Raw genomic sequence first — 14,822 nt, 5'->3', positions numbered from 1 at the left:
CCCCTCCCAGGGGACATTGTTGGTTGTCAACTGGGAGCAGTGCTACTGGCATCCAGTGAGGAGGGGCCATGGTTGTCGCCAAGCCTATAGCCACAGGCAGGACGGACCTCTGCAGCAAAGAGTCATCTGGGCCAAAATGTTAATGGTGCCAAGGTTGAGCAGTCAGTCCTTGCTTAATGCTCACTTTGTGCTTTCAGAACAACAGGAGCTGAGCCCCAGGTGTCCTTGCACTGAGACCTGCATCCAGTTATTATTCTAAGCATCTTGGTCATTTGAGAGGACCACACACATTTTGTTATTTAGTGGGCTTTGCTTCCTTCTCTTTGTCGCTAGGTGACAGGGAGTTGAGAACAGAGGGAGGTGCCAGGGACAGAAGAAATGGAATCAGAGATGCCTTAGGGTGGAGAGTAGGAAGCATCTTATGCAAACCGGGGCCAGAGCTGGAGAGGAAATGGGCCACTCTATTTTGCTTAGGAACTGGCAGGCTGTGAGTGATCAGATTCTTGTGGGAATCCTTTTTGACAGTAACTCTTTCACTATCTGTGGCACCCTGGTGGTGGGATGACTGTGAGCTTTTGCTGGGGATATTGAAAGGGCAAAGAGGGGGCAAGAGTCTGCTCCACAAGAGGAGGCTTCCTGTGCCCACCCCCGCCACCTCCCAAGGAGTCCTGCTGCTCCTTCCAGTCTCTGCTTGGATTCTGACCCCTCTCTGCAGGCATGTTCTTCCCTGCAGGACCAGGCCTTATGACTTCTGTATCCCAAGCACCTTGCTCATGCCTGGCATTGAACAAAGATGCAAAAATATATATATATATATTCTTTTTTTTTCCCCTAAAGAATGAGTGAGTAAATGAATGAGTGGACCAAGGTCTAGCCTCAAATTTTTAAGACTCCTCCCATTTCCCTTCCAACCCACCTGGCTCTGTTCAACCAGACTGGAACGAGATGAGAGAGGCAAGGAGGACAGCTTTCTACCTGAGGATGCATGAGGCTGCCTGGAGGTGACTGTCTCGTGGAGAAAGGGAGGCTGTAGGGATCTGAGAGCATTTAAACACAAGTGAGAACCGTGCAAGGTGGGGTGTTGTGGTCAGGAGTGTGAAGGTGATGAAGGGACATAATGGGACCAGGAACTGCTCTGTTATAGGGAGACATTCACAATCTCTATACAGATGGTATATGGCTTGGGAGGCATCCGCCAATGTCAACGATGGTGGGATGAGAATTGTATTTTCCAGTAGTGACTGTGATTTTGTCTTAAGTCCTGGGGGTGGGAGGGAGTTTTAGAATGCACTTGATACTTTTTAGAGGTGACTTCATCTTCTGTCACCTGCAGCTCTCATTAAAACCAAAAGTCTGATCCACTGCAGAGACATTCACGACCCTCACAAACTGACTGTGTTGGTTGAACACGACTGTGTAGCTGCCAGATCAGTTCTTTTAAAGTCACTCACAGGGGTTAATGGTGTGTTGTCCGTGTCAACAGGTTATTAGTGTTAATTTACATCATGGTCCCTCACTTCCACCTCACCAGTGAAAGCCTTCTGCCTACATGGGTGCTAATGGTTCAATGGGTGCCTTTGCTCCTATGGCTTCCTCTTAGAGACCCCTTAGCTGGCCAATATTCCTCCCTTGTCCAAAAGCCTTGGCCGTGCGTGTGATCTCAGCAGTCAGTGAACCTAGGGAGTTCCCAGGCTTCAGTGAAGTTGTCTTGTCCACTGAGGCATTTTTCTTTCTGGCTATGGTGTGAAAGCTCGTTCATAGCAATGTTTTCCCATGGAGTCCAAAGGCATTTTGGAATCTTAGCATTAAATAAGTAATAAGAGCAAAGGGACTTCCTTCTCAGACTTTTCAGTTTCCTCTCTTTGCCCACGTCACCAACGACTCCGTCAGCAGCTCTGCAGAGCGGAATGGAGCAGGGGACTGATCTGCTGAGTGGCCCTGGTGTGGCGGGCCATTGGACCCCTCTTCTTAGGTAGGCACCCTCATCCTGACAACTCAGATGGTCAAGGCCCTGAGATGGCTTGGAGCCCAGCTCAGTTGTGTGGCTGGTTAAGTGGAGAATGGTCTTGCTCGAGCCTTCTGGGGAATTCCATCAAATCTCATACGTGAGGGGAAAGGAAGAGCCAGCAAAAGGGTAAGGCAAGAGAAAAGATCTGCAGCTGGGAAAATAGGAGCACACTGGGTGTGGAATGGAGGAAAAGAGGAGAGGGTTTAATTATCTTCTACTCTTTCCACTGAAGGGTTCCGCCAGTGGGCCCAGTGAAATCTTCAGAACTTCTTCATGGATTTTCCCCTTAGGTCATTAACCAGAGGTTGCAGGTAGCCATGCACTGGCCAGTCTAGTTACCTGTGTCCCTGACCTGATGCTGCTTGAATTTTGAGGTTTTTTTTTTTGGTTTTTTTTTTGGTAGAAAATGGAGGAACAGTGTGGCAAATAATTATATTAATAGCTAACAATTATTGAGAACTTTCTGCACAACACGTGAGCTTCTAATCTAGGGCTTCTTAAGTTACTTGTGGGGAAGGACCCCCCTTTCTTTTATCTTTTCTTTCGTGAATATTTCAAATCTGTCTTGGACATTGCCCTGTTAAAATATGATTAAATTAATTAGTAGAAAGATGAGATTATAAATGGCCTAAAAAGCCTCTTGTTTTAATTAATGTTATAGTTAGTGGACCTGAAATTGACTCTGTCAACCGTCAGTTTTATTGACTTATCTGATGATGGACTGGTGACATACAGGATGCAGGGTGCATGGTCCGTGGACTGTATTCTTTGAGGAGCCTTCGCTGAGCCACTGACATACAGACCTTCTTGAGAGGCGTATTTCCACTTGTTGCAGAGGAGACAAAGATGCAAATTTCCCACAGGGGGAAATTGGTAGGTCTCTCGGTGTCATTCTTGCTAGCTACAGAGCTAGCAAGATAAGGAAGAGGCATTGGAAGGCAGGTAGCTGGCTGTAGAACATTCCCTGGACATTCCCTGTCAAACTCCCTGGATTCTGCCTTCACTCACACAGCACAGAGCTTGAACTTGGACTGGGATAGACCCTGAGCGAGTCCTGGCTCAGTCTTTAGCATTTGTATGACATTAGGATTAAGTGACATCTCCAAGGCTCACAGATGGCCCCTGGAGTGGCGTAGGTGCTCAACAAATAGAAGCCATTCATTCTGACAAGGGCAAAATTCCAAGTGGCACTTTGATAATGATGTTGGGGGGATTATTTGATTTGATGCAGTTAATATTCCACATGCCAATGTGTCTCAACTGTCATGTTTGTCAGAAAACGGTTTGTCAGTTTTTTATTCTATGAAAGAAATTAAGTTTTATTTTATCATTTAAGATCTCTGCCCATTTATTACTTAACCCTGTAGCAGAAATGACCAGCAATAAAGCTTATCATGAGAATGGATTTTTGTTTCCTTGGAGAACCAGTAAAGCAACAGCTTGTGCTTCTTCGGGCAATCTTCCCTCCAAGATCTGATTGTAAATTCTAGCTTTTCTAATAATGAGCTGTGGACATCTGGCTGAGTGACTTTATTCCAAGCCTCAGTCTCTTCATCTATAAAATGGGGATGATGATAATAGGACTTATTTCAGAGTGTCACAGGCGGGATTCAATAAATCAGTGCAGGCAATACTCTCGGCAGAGTGTCTAATAGATAATAAGCACTTAGCCAATATCAGTCCTTATTCCTGGTGTTGAGTGTTTTCTTGGAAAATAAGAGAAGGGTGGAGTCCCAAGATATTACCCACTGGCTTTATGAGAGCCAAAAGCAATCTGTGGAATTATTAATGAATATTAATTCCATTATTATGGAATAATTATATTTATATATATATACTGGTATTGGGAATTGAACCCAGGGGCAATTTATCACTGAGCTACATCCCCAACCCTTTTTTTTTTTTTTATTTTGAGATGAGATCTTGCTTAATTGCTTTAGGGCCTTGCGACCTTGAACTTGTGATCCTCCTGCCTCAGTCTTCTGAGTCTCTGGGATTGCTATAGATGTGCACCACCACTCTTAGCATGAAATCAGTGATGATGTTAAGCGTTAACTCAGAACATTTTTCTTTAGCAGCTACTACATGCTGGACATGGTGCTGGGCAGTCACACATGATTCCTTGAATTGTCTCAGAATCTTTCTGACCAGTAATTCAATGAGATAAAAATCTCAAGGCCATTAAGTTAGTAACTCAGTATCCCAGAATGAGTGCATAGAAGCCCCACACGCTGAAACCAGGGGAAGCCCGTCTGTACCCACACTGTTTTCCAGCTAATTCTAATCAGAAGCCAAACTGATGATAAATAATTAATAGTTACTTCTCTGTTACTATGTGTTGGACTTTGTTCCCAATACTTTATATGAAGAATCTCATTTTCACTCACATAATCCTATGAGCTAATTACTACCATGATCCCTGTTTCTAGATGAAGAAACAGATCAGGGAGACACGGAAGCTCAAGGGGTAAGAACAGAGCCCAGCCCGGCGTGCAGACAGTCTGGTTCTATAGCCCACGCTGGGCATGAATGAAAGGTGGTCATGCGTGAACATGCAGTCATGCACACTAGCCTGGGGACAGGTGTGCATGATCCTGTCCCTCTGGTCAAATGCTTCCTCTGTTATGGCTCTCGGTGTCATTCTCTGAAAACTAAGGGGATGTTAAGGCCTCTTGAAAGTCGTTTCTGCCACTAAGAGCCTATGACTCTGTAGGTAGGAGGACAAAATACAACTTTCCTTCTGTGTCTCCACCACATTACTGACCTGCTGGAGAACAGCCATCATAGGAAATGGCTTAATTTACACTTAGGCCCTATTTATAAAATTTTGGGGAAAGAAGGCAGGATGGGAGGCCCAGCAGAGCCATTCAAGGGGCGTTATCAGCTCCTTGTCCAGGACTTAATCCCGGAGCGCTGGTTCTCTTCCTAAACACATACAACTGCCTCCTGGATGGGGAGATTGCTCGGCTGCGGTCCTTACCCCACAGCTTTTCTGTACACCGTGCTCCTTAGACAAACTGCGGATGATTGCCTGTTTTGCAAAGTGGACACTCCATGGCTCAGAGTTTTGAATGACGATGATTTGGTGGAAGCGCGTGTCTAAAGACCTACCAATTTCCCCCTGTGGAGTCTTTGAGCGTCTGTGCTGTTGGAGTGGCTCATTTGTTGGTTTGCAGAATTAAAAAATGTTTTGAAATTCTGAGCTTTTCATACTCATCCCGAGTATTCGTTTGAAAAGAGCTTTTTGTCTTTTCATTTAAACATAATAGGAGAAAGGGACTTAAAAGATGATCCTCCATGCTCTTTATTCTATTGACAATGAAGCTGAAGGTCAGAGAGGTGACTTACTCAAACCCAAGACACTCTAGATAATGGATGCTCTATATCAAGAGTACCACCCACTCTGAGCTGTATGTGTACAAACAGTTCTCTGGAGAGCATCTATGGCAGGGCTCAGAGATATATGGACTCACAGATGATGAGAACAAGTGACAGGTGGAGGGCAGTGGGGACTGGTGGGAAGTGTGGCTAACTGAATGCCATATATCCCCATGGTCAGGAAAAGTCACTACTGAGCAATAGCCACTTGCTACTGCAGACTAGTGCTAACCTAGGACTGTCAGGCATTTGAACTTCCAAGACAAGAAAGATTTTGTGTAAAATATTTCACTTTTAAATGCTGGTGACTCATAAAAAGATCTTTAAGGTACCACTCAAGCCAAACATAGCATAACTTTGGAATAGGTGCAAATTAGGGACTGCGTGTTTGCAAAACACAAATCTATAACTTTGATAAGATTATAGAAAAGGACCACAATCTAACACACACAGATAAACACCAAGTCAGAGGATAACAGTTCAGCTCCAGGACTCCAGTGTTCTCTCCCTTTTTTTCCTGTTGCATTAGATGGTGATTGAAGAACATCACCTAGACCTGCTGAGATGATCAGGTCAGTGGAGAGCAACTCTGCATCCAAGGAGCACTGTATCTATGCACGACGGTGTCCCTCCTGCAGTCGCCCCTAGCTATTACACCTGAGTCTTCCCTATCTTCTGTACCACCTGCACTCACATCTGTACCTTCTTTCCTGGTGACAATGTGCAGCACCAAATACCCATTTGTGAGGGGGTGAGGCATTGGGCAGAAGTGACATCTCTGCACAAGTATTAGGGACTTGTCAAACCTGGGTAAGTAAGAGATTAGGAGAGGGTGGGGTCAGGCATGGAAACAGAGCCTGATTCCTGGGAAGGGGAGAGAGAAGAGTCTTTTAAGAAAGACACAGAAGTGAATGTGAATTGAGAGAAACTGGAGAGTTTATCCCTGCAGATAAATCTCTACTGTCCTCTCCAAATCCAGGGCCTTAGCTATAACATAAAGATGGTGTGTAGTCAAGTGTATGGAGACTCCCACAGATGTTTATTTGAAGTTCTATGTTCATAAACACATAGCCACATCTCTATTTCTCTCCCCTCCTGCTGCACTTTCTCTCTCTCTCTCTTTCTCTCTCTCTCTCTCTCTCTCTCTCTCTCTCTCTCTGTTAATTGGTCTCATTTAGCACCTGAGGATTTCTGCTCTCCAGAAAAGCCATGGCTCTGGGTGGACCTCTTGTAAGAAACTGTTGTGATTATTATTATTTTTTTGAAAGACCAGGAATTATTTTCTCTTTTAGGAAAGGAAACGCCAAGTCGAGGGGCAGGGATCGCTGAATGCTGCCACTTTGCAAGACAGTGTGTTTTCAGCCCACTTGTCAGAAGGACTGTATTTATCAGTATTGAAAGTACTAAGTGAAATATCATTACTTCTATAACAGGGGGAGATAATTAAATCCTACCTGCTTTAAGGAATCAAGCCAGGGTCAGAGCTGTTTTGCATACGGCATGCACGGATTAAGTGAAAGTAGCCTGTTTCAACTGTCACTTGATATTAAATTAGCTATTAGGTAGTGTTTCAGAACCTCGTAGCACGGCAGCTACTTGGCAGGGCTTCCCCATCCTTGCCCTGTGCTATGGAGCCATCTAGTTCTTAGGTGCTGATAACTTGATAAACTTAGACGACGGGACAGCTTGGCCACGGGCTGCCCTGTATAAAACACCACTAGACACCATCATGCTTTTTATTTCCAGAGAAGCTTTGAAGTCTATCTCTGACAAGGACCTGGACAGAATGAAGTGGATCTAAATTGGTGCTCATCAGAATTTAGGGGCCGTCACACTAGGTGTGGGCAGCAGAGTGTCAAGGCTGGTGAGCCAACCAGAAATGGAGTCAAATGGGAAGAGGTAGGAAGACAGGGAAGGTGGAGGCTGGGAGCTGCTTGGGGTGACCTTAGCCAGGGAGGAGGTGGCCGATGGGGTGGAAGACACAGTCAATGGGATCACACATGCGTGGATTCAAAATCTGGTTTCATAGCTCACTCCCTGTGTGGACTGACAAAGCCTCTCAGCCTCGGACTCCTTGTCTGTAACATGGGTGCCTGGGGTCGGGGAGGATTGCAGGTGAGCCACACGAGAGGTCTGGGTCAGGGGTAGGCACAAGGAAATTTGTATGAGCTGGTTCCAGAGGCATCAGGAGCCTAACCATGTCTAGAGTCTCCTGGTAGTGTGAGCCGAGTATGGTCCCCAGAGTCAACTATGCCCACAGGAAGGGCAGAAACAAAGACTTGTGCCCTTGTTTGCAACGTAGACCTCCCAAACCGGCAGGCTAGCTCCACACTGCCACCGAAGCTGGCTACCTGAGGAAGTGCACTCCTAGGAGAAGCTTAGATTTCATCTGCTCAGAAGGTTTGTAACAAAACAATCTCAGCTGTCTCCGCTCAGGATGCCACCTGCTCTGTTCACCCCCCACACTTCATCTTTACTTTTCTTATGCCTCTTAGTGCTTCTACCTTGTGTTTGCAGGTTTTTAATCTCCTCTGGACCAAATTCCTGTGTGGCTCAGCTTTGATGCAGTCAGACCAGCCAGTATAATCCCTGGCTAGAGTAGGAGCTTAGCCAGTGTTTGTTGAATGAACAAACGTATTTGCTTAGAGGTAGGGGGAAGATTTTATTGACCTGTCTTAGTTTCTCTTGGCCAATGATGATATCATCTCTACTTGAAGTGTTCAAAGAAAACAAAACTTAAGTCTATGACCCCAAGGGTCTATATTTCCTATGATGTCAACCTTCATATCCTCAAGGTATCATAGCTGGAAAGTTCTGGAGTCTACAATCAAGAATGGCCTGAATATCACTGCAGGGAGCCCCTGTGTAGCATCAAGGGGCCACTGGTCTTTCATCTTTCCCTATTTATTGTTGAGGGTCTCCAGGGCCCCTTATCTGTTCTTTTCTAAACCTGTCTATTCTCTGTTAACTCAGACTTCCACTTCCTCGTATATAAAGCATTAACCTTTCTCATAACTTAAGTCAGTTTGAGTTTTCCCTGAAACTTGCTGCCCAAAGTATGTAAAAGAATCAAAATTAATCTTACCTTGCATATCCATTATAACAGTGAGGACTAAGGGAAACTGATGATGTTAGGTATTTGTCAATAATCTTAAATAAAAAAAGCAAAACCCCCCCAATACAGCCAATATAATAACTACATAAAAATCAAGAATATATTTATATATTGATCATAAAATAATATTAACTAAAAGCAAAGTTGAATAAGTTAAATTATAAAATATTTTAAAGATTTTAATTAATACTTTACACGTTGACTTCTAATTCCTCTTTTTCTTCTTTCTCAAAATGAAGAGCTTTTCAAGGTGAAGGGTCCTATCTTATTCATCCCAATTTCAGGCATAGTTGCTGGCATATTTAAGTTTGATATGAGTCAGGATGGATGAAGTTCTGATGCCATAACAAACAACCCTGAAATTTCAATACCTAAAAATACAGGAGATTGTGTCTTATGTAGGCTTAGTGTTCATATGGGGTTAAGAGGGACACTAAGCCTGAACCACAGCAGAATCTAGGGACCAAGCAGACTGGGGACCTAGCCCCCCAGACCCTGTTCCCCAGGGGTTCTGACAGTTCCCCAATCTGAGGCAACTGGTTGTTCCTTCTTCAAGTGAAGTTCTCCTATTCCTCCTCAGCTCCTACTTCATCCTCACTTCCCTGGTCCATCGCTTACCTTCACCACCATCACAACAAATTCTGGATAGACGAGGAGCCTCTGACATGCCAAGGGCTCTTCGGGGTGCTTGGGATCTGTCAGCCAGTGGGCAGGCAGGAAATCTCAGTCCCAGGCTTGGCATCAGAAGGGCAGGCTGTGGGTACCACAAGGAGTCCATGCACGTGCTGGAAGGCAGTAAGAGCGGTCGACGAAGAGGGCAGGGATGGGGGAGAAGCCAGAGGCAAAGGCGGGGTGGAGATGGAGCCAGAGGAGGGAGACAGATGCCTAGGGATGGAGAGAACAGAGAAAGAGGAAGGAGGGCTAGTGAGGAGCTGGCAGACGGAGTGAGACCCGCAGAGAGCCAGGCAGAGAGGGAGCAAGGAGTGCCTGGCTGTGCCGAGGAGCAGAGATGTCATCAGCTTTGCTCCGTCTTGCCACCTGGACTCAGCCTTCGAACTCGCCCTGCAGCCCTGCCCTCTCCTCTGGGCACTTCCTATTCCACTGTCCTGGCCACTCTGTCATTCTCCCTTCCTGCCTGAGCATTCCTAGTCCCTCAGGGTAAGATCTTCCTCTGGCTCCGGCCGTCCCTCTCTCTCCAGTCTCGACTCTCACTGTCCCCTCAAGTCGCACATCACATCACATGGCTTTTCCCGCAGACAGCTCTTGCCATCTCTCCCTCTGCAAAGGCTTCTCTGAGCTCCTCAGCTTCCCTGGTGACCTGGAACAGGGGTGCTAACGTGGACGCAGCCCACACCCGCCATGCTCACCAAGGGCCACACGCTCAGGCTCAGCGCCTCCTGGGCATTGCTTGGCTTCATCCTCCTGACCACACTTGACAGTGGATGCTGTTGTCCTCTTCATTTAGAGCTAATAAGGCTAAGGCACAGAGAGGCATAGGAGCTTCCCCCAAATAACCCAGCTTGTAAGTAGCAGAGTAGCCTGTTCTTCTAAACAAACAGGGGCAGGTTGTACTCATTCCTAACACTAAATTTATCCCAATTTTTTTGAAATTTCCATATCTCCCCTTATTTTCCTGTCCTTCCCACCCCCCGCCCCAGATAACACATCCTGTGAGCTATTTGAGGACTGGACAGACAACTTTGATGCAGAGCTTGGCACCTGGCAGGGGGCAGCTCCAAATACATTATCGAGGAAGGAAGGAACATGTCACCCTTAGAACCTGGGTACAATGCAAGGGTTGGCATGGAACCTGGGCACTTGTCATCCATGACTTCAGGAGACCCGAGTGCCTCCTGACAGGACAAGTCTACCTGAGGGAGTGCAGAATGGCAGAGGAGGGGCGATCCAGGTAAGGGTGCCCTTGGCAATGGGTGGTCCACATGTGCTGCCCAGCTAGCAGAATCTCTGCAGTGTCTCGTGTGTTTGAAATGGGAAAGGGGCAGACCAGGGAAGCCCTGCTTCCCTCCTAAGGGACAGGTGCTCTGTCTCCAGGCCAATACCTCCAGGTGGCATTTCAAAGGTCACAAGGGCCCCGATGCCCTAAGGACCACACAGGTTTTTGCCGAGAAGCCCAGGGAGCTGGCTGAAATTCCTCTTGTTTTGCAGTCTTGGTACCATTAGGCTGGTTGCTGGAGGTGGCTGGTTGACCCAGCCTGCACTGGCCTGAGCAGAGCGCTGGAGGCAGCATTTAACTCTTGTCTGTCTCTTTGCAGAACTGGGAGAGGTGTTTTCCAGAATAAAATTGCACCCAAGTATTGATATCCCCCACTGGCAGACAAGTGCACTTCCAGAGGTTCAGGGGCTGCATGGTCACATCCCTTCAGAGAGCTCAGGGGCATGGGACCTCGAGGTGTGGATGAGGATGAGGAGAGGTTGGTGACCCTCCCCTCTCCCCCCGAGCTGTGACATCACACTGTTCTATTCCCATGCCCTGATCCCTTTGGGAAGCTTAGGACAGCCCATCTCCTCACAGGCTCCGAGTGACTTGGTTTAGCAGCTGATGGCCTTAAACCTGTGAAGTATTGTCTTGTGGGGTTAGAGAACATTGAGCGCCAGAGAAAACGTAAAATAAATAAGAGCTTCTAAGACAGTCCGTATTGATATTATACTTATAAAACCTAAAAGCCCCTGCTGACTGTGGAAAATTAATGATAGGCACGGTCAATATTAATTGTCCCTCCAAAAAAAGGCAGGGGGAGAAATCCCTCCAAAATGAGGATCAATATAATCCCCCGGCCAGTACTGTATTGAGCCTCTCTTCCAAAAATAAATATATTTTTTAAAGCATTGACAGGATTATTTAGGAAAGCGTTTACTTAGTTCTGCTAATGGAAACCCATGATAATGATCTTTGAACAATAGGTTTTAGAAGCCTCGGCTGTCAGGGAGTGGACCAGTTTCCCAGTCAATACTGCAGTTCTTCCTCTGAATTGGAAGAAGCCAGGGTGAGGGGGTGGCAGGAGTCTGGATATCCAATCTCCTCTTTAAAGTTTTTTTCCTCCCCCCAATTCCCATGAATTATTAAATATGAATCCAGCCAAGCACGGGAGAAAAACGCAGGTGATTTAGCGAGGAGTGTGCTGATGAGCCCGTGGCTGAGTTCAGGGAGCCTTCCTTGTGTTTCTGTTCTCCTCTGTCTGTAGAAATGGAGCAGGATCCTTACTGCATCTCAAGTGAATGATTTTTCAATTAGCTTGGAGTTCCTCTGCGGTATTCCCTTCGCAGTCCTACGTGGGTGATGGAGAGCAAAGGTTTAAGAGGTTTTGGACAATTTATGTGGCTTGGAGAGGCTGTTTGTCAAGAAACAATATCTGCAACAACTTTTATGTTCAATTGGAGTCCCAGGTCTTTTGCTTATTTTTATAGCCCTGTTTTCTGAGGTGTTAAAGCTGACTGAAAGGTGGTGTTTAAGTGGTGGTGGTGGGGTTGGAAAGATGTTTCTGGAGGGTCCTGGAAGAGCGGGGAAACCTAACTCTTGAATACATAGAGACAGTGGGCACTGGAGGGCCATCTGGTGAGTGCCCTGAGAATACTTTGAAACGTGAATGTAGTTTGAACTGAGACCTTTATCTGCAAGGTGGTGGAATAGAGTGAGTGGTTAAAAGAATGGGTTTTAGAGTCAGACAGATCTGGGGGAATCTGCAAATACCATTTCCTAAGACAAAATAGTGATCCTCACCATATCTTGGTTTTCTAACTTGTTATATCGGGATTGGTACAAAGTTTAAGTGAGATACTCCAAGAAATGTGCTGAGTCAGAGCCTGTCACCAGGCATGGCCTCATTGGATATATTTCTACTGTTACTGTTGCTGATGCTGTTGAATTATCTAACTCAGGACAATACAGAGGAATAGATACAAAGACAGAGTTGGAAAGATGTCCCTCTTGGCATTGTTTACAATACTGAAAAGCTGAATTAATTGAATATACTATGGCATACATAGACCATGGCTACTGTATTCTTTGGCTATTAAGAACCATGTGGTAGGCATTTATTAACAGAAAAACATTCACAGTAATTTAAATAAAATATTAAATTGCAGAGCAGTATCTTCCCACCATTTGTTCAAATAGTACAAGCATCAATACATACTCACAGATACAAGGAGTATACCTGTGTCTTAGGTGATAGGACCATGATTTTGAATGCTTGCGTCTTTTTGCAATGTGCACCTGATTTTCTTGATTGAAATCTGTCTCTGATTGAAAGAAAGAAAACCTTAAAATGGGGTGAGGCTCCCAGTTGGGGAAAATCTTTAATGGTTAAAAAAAAAAAAACAAAAAAACAACAACAAAAAAAACAAGTCAAAGCATCAGTGAGGTTTTGTCAGAGAGATTTCAGGACGTGAGTGCAGACGGGCCGGGGGTTGAGCCACTCCATCAGAAAACGTAAGCAAGGTATGAAAGATCAGGAACATTTGAAAATGAGATCATGAGGAATGAGAACCCTAAAGTCGCTTGGCCTCATATATTTTTTTTATTAGAAGACTTACTGACATTTGAAAAATGGAGACCTGTGCCACCGGCTTGAGGTTGATTGGCATTTATGGGCAGTATAAGGCATTATCTGCCCCCCTTCTACCGCCTTCACCCCACATCCATACCCTCACCCATCCACCTTCTGAATTAAATTGTATAAGCTGTAAGACTTTCTAAAAATGACGACGTGCAGAAAGACTAGTTGTCGTTTTCAAATATGACTTATCTGGATAGAAGTTGGAAAAAAGTAACTTGTGACATTTTAAACACTTTTACTGACTCTTGTTGAAAAGGAAAAAAATAATAAAGAAAAAAAAAATAAAATTGTACCTGTTCAGAAAGAAACAGCGAGAAGAACTGAGAATAGTTTCATATCAAGTCTTTATTGAAATAGTCGGGTCTAAATCCCTACGGATTTTGTAAAAATTGAAATAATGTTTGGAAGGAGAACATGATTGCTATAAATATCTATTTATATTCATACCTCAAGAGTGGGCCAGGTCCCTTAATTTTCTTCATAAATGGGAAATTATTTTCACGAACAGAGATTGATCATTTTTATGATAGTACAACTTGACCCTTAGAGTTCTGGAATTTTCAGGACTTCCAGCTGAATATATTTTAGAAATAGGGTGCGTGTGTTCACGTGTAAGCCCATATCCAAATGCTTGTGAATAAGCCTATTTTCCTTGAAGGGTTAAGGCACATTTATGAGTATCTGGTCCTTTTTACTTCAAGTGTTTTCCAAGGGAAAAATGATACTTGTCCCCAAGCCATAATACTCTCCAGAATGTCCACATACACTTTTTTTTTTTCTGTCAAGTATTTAACTTCAGGAATAACAAACTTTATTTTAGGATTTCATTCATCTTTAACACATCCTGAAAGTTGAGCATCAGAGGGTGCTGAGTGCTACTTATCTACAAATATTGGCAACATTGTTGTTGTTGCCAAAGTTTTCTAAACACAATTTTGCTAGGAAGACTGTTCCAAGTAAGAACTTGGATGGATGAAATCAACTTCCCTGAAATGCCTGTTTCTGCCTTAGTGTCTCTCTTTCACTGTGCTGGCTGCCTCTGTCTCTGCTTGTCTGTCTCCCCTTTCTTTGGCTCTCTCGGTGCTCATGTTGTCACGTACAGAGCACACCCCACCCTCGATTCTGGAAGCCCTGCCCTCCCAGGGCAGTGGAGACCTGAGTTTTCTGGTGAGACTTAGTCTGGCCATTCATTTCTTCAGAACCCGTTCAGTGGTCAGGAATGACTAGTTGGGGCTAATGACATGCAGAGTACTAGGAGATGAAACTGTTTTAATGTTTTACGTTCTACCATGGAGGTCAAAAACTGGCTACCTGGTTATTTTCTGTAATCTAAATGTTTAATTAGTTTAATGGATTGCCAGGGTTTCAAAGTTTTACATGAAATTTTAGACTTAAAAAATCAGGAGATTTTGCCAGGTTGGCTGTATTTCACATGAAATAGTGAGCTGAAGAGTGTGGTCGGTGGTGGTGGTGGGGTTAGCCGTCCATGTTTACCAGGAGTCCAGCCCTGCCCTCACCTCTAAGGTCTTCCATGATCCCTGAAGGCATTTCCCTTTGCTGCCCTTTCTGCTTCTATAATTCTCCTCCTGGGAACCTCCTTTTCCCTCTTCAGAAACAGGAAGGACAATGGAAATTCTAGTTCCTGTGAATGGACCAGAGACAGAGAATGTTGCTATCCGCATTGATAGTATCATCAAGATCATTGACATCTGCGTCCATCAACTGTTTAGATCTATTAGTATAA

This window comes from Callospermophilus lateralis, chromosome 8 (genome assembly GCF_048772815.1).
Source record: "Callospermophilus lateralis isolate mCalLat2 chromosome 8, mCalLat2.hap1, whole genome shotgun sequence".
NCBI lineage: Eukaryota > Metazoa > Chordata > Mammalia > Rodentia > Sciuridae > Callospermophilus > Callospermophilus lateralis.
The sequence above is the reverse complement of the archived record's forward strand: the minus strand, read 5'-3'. Positions refer to the sequence as shown.